The following is a 13,534-nucleotide window of genomic DNA, read 5'->3' as shown; positions in this document are numbered from 1 at the left end:
GGGGAAAAATTTATTGTAATATTCTATTAGTAAATTGAAGTTGTTTGTATTATGTAGTTCAAGTCCACGTTGGCGATTACTGAAGATTATTCTGTCAGAAGATATTATTATTATCATTATGTTGTAGTATTATCATACTCAAAGTACTCACCTTCCTTTTTCTGCTTTACGCCACTGCAGATAATATTGTATATTATTAAAAAGTGTACTATCATATTATTATTACAACTACCATTATCGTCATCGTCATCGTCATCGCCAAAATATACCTACAACATTAACAATAACGGTGATAATAACCCGAAACAATATTTAATGTTTGCTGGCTAGTAATCATCTTGTATTCATCGTATCACAAGTTATCAAGAGAGGAACGTGGAACTATAATTCCATGCAGTTCCTAAAACAGTTATTAGATGGCGTTAGTGCATCTGTGGAGTCGACACTGGAGTCGAGAGTATTGGTTCCAGAGGCAGGAGTCTCAATTCTTCGCGACTCCATTCGCAACCCATGCCTACCTGGCACTACACCCGATACTCCCTGAGTGACATCTAGCAAATTGGGGAAAAATCATTTTTAACAAATCAGATGAATCGCCAACTACACTCTCACATTGCCTGAAGTACAATGGTGCCTGACAGCACTGTTCATAATTCATAGGTTACAAGATAGACAACAGAATTCTACTTGGAAGTGGGCTCATCAGACACACAGATCCATTAAATAAACGTATCAATTAATTTAAAATAAAAGCAAACTTCTTTTATCTCAGTACATACCGCACACGTTTAGTCTGCTAGTGGTAAATATTTACGACTGTACAATCATTTCATCATTGTAACTGTAACATGTTTAACAAGTAATCCATAGTTCGGAGTTTCAGGTAGTTACATTGCAAACTTTTCAACACTCATTCTTCGTAATCACCTCCTCCAGAGTTCAAGAAAGTGTAGCCAAATCGTGCCCCAGACTTACCTGTGTACGCACAATAGAATGGGTCTTTCAGTAGCATTGGAAAACTACATACTAACCTTCACACTCATTAGAGGGTACTGAACTATTTCCAGTGCAGCTACAAAGACCAAAAATGAAACAAGTAGGCCTGCGTCCAGAGTCTAATTTCGTTCTTATACTTCATTATTATACAGTCCGACTCGTTGGCTGAAAGGTCAGCTTACTGGCCTTCGGTTCAGAGGGTCCAGGGTTCGATTCCCGGCCGGGTCGGGGATTTTAACCTTAATTGGTTAATTCCAATGGCACGGGGCTGGATGTATGTGTTGTCTTCATCATTTCATCCTCATCACGACGCGCATTTCACCTACGGGTGTCAAATAGAAAGACCTGCACCTGGCGAGCCGAACCCTTCCTGGGATATCCCGGCACTAAAAGCCATACGACATTTCATTTCATTATTATACAGTCGCACTTATATAGTCGGTCTCTGAATAGTTTATCTGCATGAAGTTTTAAATTTATATCTGCGCGCATAAAATCTATAGACAAAGACATGTCATATTCCAAAATATATTTTCACTCAATTGCTTTTGCACTAGTCATATTGCCTACCAGTGTGCGAGACAAACCAACAAATTTATTGATCATACGATACTTCAGAAGCAATAACATTAGTTCCGTAATGGTGTAGTATTGCTATCTTCACATTCCTTATCTTCAATAACTTGCTCTTTCGGTACATTTCCATCACCTTTTAACTCTGTAGTTCACATTTGTGTTTGGACGGGATAATATTGTTTGAGTTTCCAGTTGATAAACTAGTTTGATGCAGCTCTCGATGTCTTTGATCAGAACAAACTTCGTCATTTCTATAGAAGTACTCCATATAACGCCTACTGTAATCTGATTTACATATTCATAGGTAGGTCTCCTTCTACATCTTATGTCATATATTATCATCTAAAACCAAATGGACAAGTTCCGGGTATTTCAAGATGGGTGCTATCTATGTATTTCTCCTTCTGGTCAATCATTGCCATATCGTTCTGATCTCACCAAATTGATTCGGTCCCTCTTCATGTGTGATCGGTTATATATCACCCCCCCCTCTTCATTATTTTATGAAACGCCTCATTTCAAAAACTGCTTTTCTTTTCTTTTCTTTGTGTGCCAGGTATAGTCCTTGTTTCACTTCCGAACATTGTAGCACAACACGATCCTTCATAAACTTCCTTGTAATGGTCAACAAATATCTATACTTTAAGAGGAGAAATTGTTTTTATTAAGGAAGGTTTCCTTTGCTTAGGCAACCTATAATACATGTCCTCGGTACTTCTGCCATCGTTGATTATTCTACTAATCGGACGAATAATATATTTTTTCCTTTAAGACTTAATTTCCTAGTCGGGTATTTTCTGCGTCATCTGATTTCATTCGACCACACTCGGATTCTTTTTGCTTTAGGGTTATTTATATTTATATTTATATTTATATTTATATTTATATTTATATTTATATTTATATTTTCATGCTGCTCTCCTTAGCCAAGTTATATAAGCAGTAAGCATTTTCTACGGATCTCCTTTGGATTTAAAATAGCAGCAAACAAGAACATCTTCGCCTCACTAATTGACAGACCAGAGATTTTTGAACCCTAGGTATAAACTCCAACTAAATGTTCCATCTTAATCAGACAAGATTTTAACGTTTACTGCTTCCCAAAGAAGTTAATCAACCACATTAATAAAATATTGGTCCATCGCCTAAACACGCTTTGTTACGTGGAGGTTATTCTCCATAATATCGTACTGTCTGATAAACTTAAATATCAGCAATATGCACCAAATTTAAACACTAAACACAACATTATTTTAATAGGTTTAAAGTTTAGGACAATTGTTATTACTTTGTGATTATTAAACATCATCGTCAACCTAAGAGTACATTGGCATTCGAAGAAGTAACTCGCACACAAGTTACTATGATGTATTATAATCGCACAATTACGTCACAAAATCTACTGTTCCCAAAGGAGAAGCACAAATGGAAACACTACACAATACAAATTCTAGCTAATAAAAATTTATACTACAAGAAAAAGAAAGATAGTGTCATATGTTCAGGAAAGTTAGGAAGAAAGTTTGTATCAGTAAATTGTACTCACATTTTATGATGGCGTTCGACCTCGTGATGGCTTCGTTTCTTCGAGGTTCGATTCTTAGAATCAGGGCTGCGCTGCCATCTTAGCCGAACATTCTGTCGATGCCTTCATTTTGATGAATCTTTTTGCAAATATAACGTTTAAAGTTCAACCAGAATTTCAGAGTCCACTTTGAGTTGTCAGGAAGGTCCATTTGGTTTTCAGGAAGGTGAAACTAATATAAAAATGATTAGTATATTGTCCACGTTCACGTGAAAATTTACAATGCTGAGCTGCGTGGAGAATACTTGACTTTGCTCGCTGATCAGTCAGTAAACGTAGGAGGAGTTATCTCGTCACTTACTTATATGCATTTACCTTGCGTTGACGCAGGTCGCTTACGGCAGTCAAATAAAAAGACCTGCACCTGGCGAGCCGAAGTCCTCGGACACATCCCTGCACTAAAAGCCATACGCAATATTCTCGAAGAGCACAAGCGGTCACTCGCCATGGTATTCAAAGGTTCTGCTTGCTATTGCTTGGCACGAGTCCCCTCTAGCAAGGTTCAGTACAAAAATGAAACAAAACACTGCAGCAAGGCGAGATAGGTATCAGAGCTCACTACCGGCCTTGGTCAAGGTTTTCAAAAGACAATCGGCAGTAGATGATTCACTCACAAGGCGCGGAAAATTGTGCTCTCGCGGTCTTCCTATTGCCACTAAATATCACACAGTGAATGTGACGGGGACGGTATCGATACCTATCAACAATTCTCCCCACCCCGTCTCTTGAACTATTTGAATTTACAGATGATATTGCAAACTCGCCCTCAGAACTAACCTGTAAACCCTACAATCCCGCCTTCAATTCCGTCTAAATGAGGTCAAAAATGGCTAAATCTCTAACAAATCGAAGTTAATGAGAATAAAACAATATTATCTTCAAAAACCGTAAAACTGTAAACGTAGATATCGAGGTACTAACCAACTTCACTTCACAGTAAACAATCAACCTCTCACCGAAACCTTTGCCCTAACCTAACCTATCTCGGTGTCAGGTATCACAATAACCTGGGATGGAATATATACTTGGGCAAAATGTAACAAATGGCACGCAGATGGTTTCACCTCCTGTGTGTTTTGGTGGGCCAAACCTGGGATCTAAAAGTACCAGAAATTATTAATAACACCTATACAACCTTTTTTCGACCTGTAATAAATTATATCCTCCCCCCCCCCCCCACCTTGAGGCTTCATTGATTCTTATCCAATCATCTACATGAAAATACTTAACAAGATAGACTTGCTTTATGATTAGCTTACAGACTCCTACCAGAAACAAGAGTCGTGTTCATACGCACGACCTAAACACCTTACCAATGATCCTTTCCTATCTCCGCTCTAACCGACTTATCTAGAAATTTATGCTCGCCTGCATTATCCTTGACAATAAGAAAGCTCCCACCATTAAACACCTATTTCCTACACCAGCCTCTGCCCGCACTTAAATTTGATTCTTAATATTCAACAAAATGCGCCAATGCAGAAGGCACATGCCTGGTAAAGATTCCCACCTCACCATCGTTAGCTGGCTGTACACGATGATACATTTTATGATGATACCACTGTCATCTAGTGTTAAAATTGCAAACTATGCTCACCATGAACATCCAAATGTATGAATAAATTATTAGCTGCATTAATTTATCAATATAAGCGCAGAATTAATAGTACCTTGTTCCGGAAAACATTCACGAATAATCTCGAACGTCTATACTAACGGACCACGTGCTCGGAATTGAATTATAATTGTGACATCTTCAACTCAACTTTCCACATTCTGGAAGAATATTCAGACTATTAGAAAACTGAATCGCTATTGCGTTTTGGACAATTAATGTGAATTCATGAATTATAAACGTGCATAACCGTGAGGTGACTTACCAGCTTGGGACGAAGACACGTGTTCGTGAAATGGTTGGATACCTCTAGAGATAATTTTTTATTCCAAGGGAATGAGGATTTCGACACATTATGTTCGAGGAAATGGACCAATCAACCTACAACCTCGGCCTAAAATATTGGAAGTTAACACGAGTACCTGAACTAGACTTCACCGTGTATCTTTAAACCCCATGTAGAGGGGATCGGATGGTGTTAACAATTACACTGATCTAAACCGGACTTGCGACGAAGTACACAACTATGTAGCCTACTGTAAATCTATTCCATTCAGATTTTAAACGTTGATAATTGTAATAATTTCAATATCTTGTGCAATGAAGGGTACAATCATGATCAAGAAAATCCAGAATTTTCCAATTAATGGAGGGAGCGACGTCGCGTTCAATGTAATTTATTTGGTGAGCACGTATTTATTTTAAGTTATAACACCGTACAAGTGATTGTCAGATTCAAGTAATTAATAATTAGGTAATAAAACCATAAATTAAACGATGTAATTGCGTATTAAGAATTATTGACTTATGAAGACAAAAGTGTAAATATTGTATAGGACATGTATGCATGATTAGTGTGCGTGTTAGTGAATGTTACAAGCTCAAGATATTAATAATTGCAATTGGCATTTTTAAAATTGAACTGTCTTTACAAAATTAAACCTTCTGTGTCCTTAATCCTGGATGGTTATGGAACCATAATCCGGCACGTTTTTGAGGCCTCTGTCATGTTCCTTTGTATCCGTTAGAGTATAGTACTAGGTTGCAGTATTGGGATATAAAAGTAACATAATACAAGTTGCACGTTAAATTTTGGGAGGAACATCCACTATACCTGCAGTCTCTTGCAGCCACTAACCGTACCTTAGTAAGTACTTATAAATAGCAATACTATATCTCCATCTCTCTTTCTTCTCTACCAATATCCCTTTCGCCAGCCCGTTACTCACATTCTTGACTATTCCTAGAAAATATTTTCAGTGACCCATATGCACTCCGAAAACCTTCGAAACCTTCATTTGTAAGAATCGCCGTGATTGCTAGGTATCTATGTGTAATCCTAGATGTCCAAAGATCTGTATTTTGACAGTCACTCAGACCCAACATTATATACGTATTAAGCCTTATAGCCACCATCTTGTTCCAAGCTCAGCTCCAAGCTCACTTAAGTCGATTTCCAATGTTACGCCCCTATGATTAAAGCACACATATTAAGCTCTATACCCGCCACCTTGTTCCAAGTTCAGCTCCAAGTCCTGGGGTTCAAGTTAAGTTAACGCGTTATCGGCGTAACGTTAGGCCTGCAATTAGCGCGGGTATCGAACATGAATTCTGATAGGTTAATCTTCATTTTCTTATTCGGTTAGCCCGTGTGTTGAACTTTGAGTCTCTTAGGTTGAAACGTGTACTCTTAGTCTTAAAACTAGGGTCTGTCTAGACATAATCACGTTGGCTGTTGGGGTAAGCTTGCACTTTTCGGCGTCGAACCTGGGTCTTTATCGGATAGGATAGATCAATGTGAGGAGCCTGACACAAGTAAGTGGAAGCAATGCCGGCACTCAGCTAAGGGCCTAATGTGCGTGTAGGTGTATAATCTGGATTGATTTAAATATTATGGAGTTTTGTAGTTCACGGCTGGGTCGGGGATTTTATTGGATACAAGGCTCCTTGGCTGTACGATTAACATACTGACCTTGGGTTTACAAAACCTTGGGTTCGACTCTGGGCGCATCATGATTTTAACTGCATATAATTAAGTTATCTGGCTTGAGAACTAAGTGTTTTCGTCTTAATAAACTTCTCTTCATCTACATAAACAAGGCCTGGCGTTCAATAGTGAATACATCTCTCCCAATAGCGTGTACGTCAGAAAGATATTCGACCGTACAACAATACCAAACCTACATCAACTCTTGATCCAAGTATATTGAGAAAAAAGTCAGGAAGAAGAAGAACAAGAAGAAGAAGAAGAAAAAATAACGTGTCCTGTATTCTACATCCCTTGTTTGAAACCCTTGTGATGCCTTCTCTTAATAATTATATAAAGCTCTGACTGCATCGTCCGCTATATCTCCATCATCTTTACTCACTGTTGTTCGCAAGCTCTCGGTATCACTTTCTTGATCAACATTCCTGTATGCTACAACTGAACTTCAAAAACAGCTAACAAGAGTTCGCATAAGAAAAATGTATTTTATAGCAGACAAATAGAGATCATATTACCGCTAACCTACGCTCAGCAGTTTAGAGCGTACTAGAACCCCTTTTAGTCGCTGTTTGCAATCCGGCCGCAGTTGAGAAAATATCTAATAGGTCAGGTCATACGTTACAAGTTGTAATCCTTGAAGTATGAGACTATTTTGTGTCAAACGATCGTGTTGTATTACAAAACTGTATTATAAAGAGTCGAATAAGTGTATGTGACTAGTAACGTCACTGCTAACAAGCTTTGACCTGTAGTTAAAGACCCAGAATTCACCAACCCTTACTCTCTCAAGTCAGGTGTCTTGCGTCATAACAAACTGTCGGCATCCCTTTACTATACCAGATCGGAAAATGTTTACAGCTTTTTTCACCTTAGCTGTAAAGTCATTTTTAACATTTACTGTAGTCAGTACTCAGTACACCTTCATCGTACACCCATTTCAATCAGGGTGAGGATATTTGAATTGCATTTAAGCTCTTTAGTTTGGAGTTTATGCCAGCTCCAGGTTCGAATCCTTGGGAGGGGCATTTGCTCTGCTCAGCCACACCTTGGGCGGAAGTGCCCCACAAGAATTGGCCAAGGAGGTTAGATAGACGAAAGCTTAGCACACATAATGCCTTGACTCAGCTAAATACCCCGAAAAAGCCAATGCAGACACAAGAACAGAACAGGTTGCTCGGCTCCTACATCAAGCAAGGGTGTCCCTGGAGGAGTTTTTCTCTGTTCGACCCCACCACATCGGAATGAAGTGTCCTACGAGAGTTGGCCAAGGGATGATAGACAGGTAACAGCTTTGAGCACATAATGTTTAGACTCAGCTAAAGACCCCGTGTTCGCTAACTCATGCTCTCTTAAGTTACGTGTCCCTTTCAGTAGTTCTTTCGACAGTATTTCATAAGAAGACGAGATTCTATTGTCTCAGGGTGTCAGAGGTCTTAGAGCGTGGCCCGCTATCTTGCCTCGGGAGCTCTAGTGCAGCTCAGCCGAGTTAGTCCCAAAAGAGCCCGTGTATAGCCGCCATATAGCCCATTTGCCCTGCCCTACATATAAGCTACTCTCAAAAATGTTAGTGAACAGATTTGAGCGGTTGCCGGCAAGTACGCCACTAGTCAGAAAATAACAATTATGGGAAAACGAGGAAAACCGCATAAATAGCTATTTTTTGTTTTGACGAAATATTCCATAGGCATCGGGAATGCCATCAGATCTCACTGAGTGATACCAAATTATATTATCTGGGCGTGATGAAGGAAAATGGATTGGACTTGTGGTTTTTTTCAGAATTCAATACACCACCATTAAGATAATACATAATAATATTATAGTTGTATACAATATTAATTAAAATATTATTCCATGAGGAAAGTGGATGAAAATATGTTATACAGCGCACAATGGAAACTCAAAATGTTAAAATTCACATCAAACACTATTGTCATCATTGTCTGTTCAATAGTCACAACTGGTTGTAGGTACGTCCACTGATGTAGCTGTGCGAAAGAGTCTTCATTCGTACTATTTGATTGCAGGATTTGCGAGGTATTCGACAAGATTTAATATGTTCTTAGTCTTCGCATGTTTAACTGTAGGAGGAGGTGTGAAAACTCCTGGTAAATAGATTGAGTCGGGAGCTTTGAACATCGGATCTGTGATGATGTCACGGCTCTAAATATACAGCTTTATGTTTGAAGCAACACCGCATAGATCGAACACCCTGCAGCCTGTATGCTGGCTTTGGTGTTTTACAAAACAAACTGGCGGTTGCTTTCTTAAAATCCTTTAAATCATGGTGGGTTAATATGTCCAAACCAAATAGAGATGGACTTGTTCGGGCCTTCAGAATCCTTTCATCCAGGTTTCTGGAAGTTCGGCGATTGTAGTCTTCCTGCGTTGAGCAGAAATAAGTGAAAAGTCCTGGTGTTAGTAATTTTCAATTGATTATAGGATGCAAATTTGATCAATAATTTACCAATTTCATTCAAGGATTGTTCACCTTTATTTCCCACCATTTCGGCAATTGGTTTGCTCCCTACTCGAGCATTGAGAACACCATCCAGAATAACAAAGTTACTTTTACATACGTTATCTAACACTGATTGAAGAACATCATAAAACTGTTCAGATTCTTCCCTTTTGTTTTCTTCAGGAGCATACACGGCTACCTAGGCAAATTTCACTCTCACGCCTTCAATATCAGCACTAAAATCTTGATTTATAATAGTGTAGCTTTCTAATTTGATTTTCCTCTTCCTGTCTATTAATATTGCGTCCCCTGCTGCAGCTCTCGTATTCTGTGTAACTCCATTATAAATCATTGTGTATTTATCAGTTACGTTCCTAGCGCCAAACGATGAGGTCGACGATATACTAGACATAGCCCTACTGAGACATACTCCCCAAAGACACAGCATAAAAGGCATAAACGACCTAGGGTCGAGGCATCAACCAGTGATATTTACACTGGAAGCGAACCCAGAGGAATATGAGAATAACCCCAAGCGCCGACTCAACTATAAAGCAGCCAATTGGGGTAAATTCGAAAGGAAACTCGATTCACTCCTACAGGGGACCGAGGACATTCAAATAGTAAACCCAGCCCGAACGGATGAATCCTTAAAAACACTCATAAATGCGATCCAGGCAGCCACAACTACGAGTATCCCGGTACACAAACCTAAACAACACACTAACATCGAACTATCGGCCCACATTAAAGATCTAATACGCAAGCGCAACCAACACAAGCGCAACTGGGCCCGATACCACCGCGATGAAGACCGGATACGTAAAAGTGAACTCAGAACTGAAATCGAAACCGAAATAATGGAATACAGTTCGCGGATCTGGAATAACAAACTGAGTACTTTTGACACAAATACCAGACCGGTGTGGAACTTAGCGAGATATTTCACGCGAGATCCACACGTGATCCCAACAATTAAAGGACCTAATGGACCAGTATACGAAAACCAAGATAAAGCCGAGGTGATAGCTGACTCACTGGAAGCGGCCTTTACGCCCAATGATGAACCGTCAGATCCCGCCTTCATTAGACAGACAGAGGCCAAGGTAGCGGAATTCCTAGCAAACGCACCTAAGCCCGAGGTTAAGAAGACTAATATCCACGAAATTAAGTGGATAATAGATCACCTTAACCCGAAGGAGGCACCCGGCCCAGATCAGATTCAGAACATAATACTCAAAAAGCTAACTCCGAAAGCCCTCGCACTACTCACTGAAATCTACAATGCAATGTTTCGATTGCAGTATTACCCGGAACAGTGCAAAAAGGCCAGAATCCTTGTATTAGGCAAACCAGGCAAAGACAAATCTAACCCTAATAATTAGAGGCCCATCAGCCTCCTGGACGCCCTCAGCAAAGTATTCGAGAAAATACTGCTGAAAGGGCTAATAGCACATATTATGGAAAAAGGAATCATTCGAAATGAACAATTCGGTTTTAGGAACGGCCATTACACCCCGCAACTGCTTACCCGGGTCATAGAACAAGCGACTATCGGATTAAACATGCGGAGGGACACAGGCACAGTATTCCTTGATATCCAGAAGGCATTCGATAAAGTCCGACACGAAGGGCTATTAGCGAAATTAATAGACCTCGAATTCCACCCAGGGCACTTAAGATTAATTAAATCATACCTGGAAGGCCGAGAGTTCCATGTAGATGTTCACAACACACTATCAAGCACGCGACTGATCAGGGCGGGCGTAGCCCAGCGGTCACTAATAGGCCCAATCCTGTTCATCCTATGTACGAATGATATGCCGACAGCGGAAATCACTACCACGCACCTCTACGCGGATGACACTGCCATCACAGTACAACACCCTCAGCTAGCATGCTCCCAAAAGAGGCTACAAGTATCATTGCGAACCCTCGAGCCCTGGCTAACCAAATGGCGTATCAAGGTCAACGTTGAAAAATGCCAAGCTGTGTTGTTCACTAGGAAGAACAGACGCACATAGGCCAGCCAATATCAAACCGCTCAAATTATTTAATCAAGATATAGCATGGCACGGGGCCAGATATCTAGGAGTAGTCCTAGATAGAAAACTAACTATGCTACATCACATTAAAGACATCCAGCGGAAAACTTATGCACGACCGTCACAGCTCTATCCTATACTAAATAAAAGATCCAGTATTAACAAGAGAGTAGTAATCAACATATACAAGGCCATAATTAGGCCAATAATAACGTACGCAGCCTCCGCCTGGGGCTACACTGGTATGACGAACCTGGATAAGCTGGAACTAATACAAAACAAATGTATTCGAGCAGTGGCTAGACTCCCGTATGACATACCAATACGCCACCTACACGCAATTTCGAAAGTCAGCTCGATAAGTTAACACATACGAAAGCAAACACTCCGAATGTACAGGAAGTCATGGGGTAATAGGATCAACCCACTAGTCAGTGGAATAGGACGCTACGACGTCGATCTATACACCAAATACCCTACGCCGAAGCACATTCTGTTCAGCCACAGGATAAGGACGCCAGGAGTCCAAAAACGGCCCTCCCTCCTGAGCTGACACCAACTCACTACACCGCTCCACTTAATATTACGCACACACACCACACTGCAGTCACCTGCATATATGTACATGTATAACTATGTCTTTAGTCCAACGTTACAGGGAACCAAGCGAAGGAGGATTGAGAGAAGAAACACAACGACGAAGGCAACACAGCCAAAATAAGAGACGACAAAATCCACCCCCACCTCCCGCCAGTGACAAGGGAGTGGACAGAAAACCCCCTGCAGCTATTACTTAATTATTTAATTTAATAATTTTACAGGACATAAGAGCGGAAGAGCGGCCCGCACTCTACCAAGAAACTTATAAATGTATATATGATAACGATGTATGTGTGTATGTATGTGTATATATAGTTGCAGAGACAAGTGTGTGCCACCAACACCGCAAAGAAGGGACGTCATCAGGCGAGAAGAAGAAGCCCCTTACCCCAAGTAAGGATTGGCTATACTCCCCTTCTCCTTAAAGGACAATTGGCACCAGGGACCGCTGGCTGCTGGACCAATGGACTAACCTGGGTCCCAAAGCCCAGACGCCAGCGGACCCGAGCCGCACCAGGCAGTGACAAGAAGGACTGATTCCCCATAATAATTGACAAAAGATAGGAAAATGGTTATGATTGCATGACACATACTCCTAACTAACACAACTTCTGGACTTTTCCAGCCCAAATCCTTGCGTGTGCTATCAAAAGATGTCTGATTTTACATGTAGGCAATTTCTCTTTTCTGACTATGTGGTTTTTCCCTGACCCTTCAATACCATACTTCAACACGACCTTACCTAACACAAACTCTTGCCGTGGTAACGTGTCTGACATGGAAACCGGCAGATACTCCTTGGATCACTTCCCACTCTTCCCTGCTATCTCTTTCTTCTTAGAAATAATAGCATGTCGGAGGCCATGTAGATTGAGTCGATGGTCACGCGGGTGGAGAGGGTTTCGCCCCCCCCGCCCCGGAAACAAAGAGAAAAGGTAGGAGAACTCCCACAGTGAAATATTTTACCCTGTAGTTTTCTCACTATGCTTCAAGTAACTCCAAGCAAACTTACAAAAGCGTTTTTTCAAACAACAATATATATTCTCTTGTTACCCGCACTTTGTAGTTGAAAGCCGCGGCCCGAGGTTTCATATTGTCTTCAGTATCCGTTCATGGTCGACAGTTCGCGATAACATATATTTAGAGGCTTATGCATTACTACTTGAGATTTTTTGACAGAATCGGTTGTGTAATCACGTGCGTACTGAGCCCATAATTCTACTTTGCTGAAAGCACCGCCCCTCGGCTATGCACGGCCAACTGCGAGATGGAGAAGAAAAATCGCATCCATTTCTTTATTGCAAGCTCACCTCGTGTTCCGCGACATGTCAACTCACAGCAGGAGGCGATCCCCAAAATAATCGAACGAGGTCGGAACATTTCGGAAGACCTCGGGAAGTTAATAATGAAATTCCGGCTAATAACCCCCATTGTGGATGATTTCACCACTGTCATTAGCGAATAAATAATTAAGAATATCGGGAAACATTTAATGAAGGTAAATTCAGAGGGTGCAAATGTATTTAACTATGCTCAGAGAGAAGTCAGCATCCATCCTGGCAGATTGGAATAACACGTGTCAAGGACATACCGTTAAAATACGCGGGAACCATCGTACAGGGAATTAATTAACTACGCCCGTAAAAAAGCAGGATAAATCAGCGAACAA

The sequence above is a fragment of the Anabrus simplex genome, chromosome 2 (genome assembly GCF_040414725.1).
Source record: "Anabrus simplex isolate iqAnaSimp1 chromosome 2, ASM4041472v1, whole genome shotgun sequence".
NCBI lineage: Eukaryota > Metazoa > Arthropoda > Insecta > Orthoptera > Tettigoniidae > Anabrus > Anabrus simplex.
The sequence above is the reverse complement of the archived record's forward strand: the minus strand, read 5'-3'. Positions refer to the sequence as shown.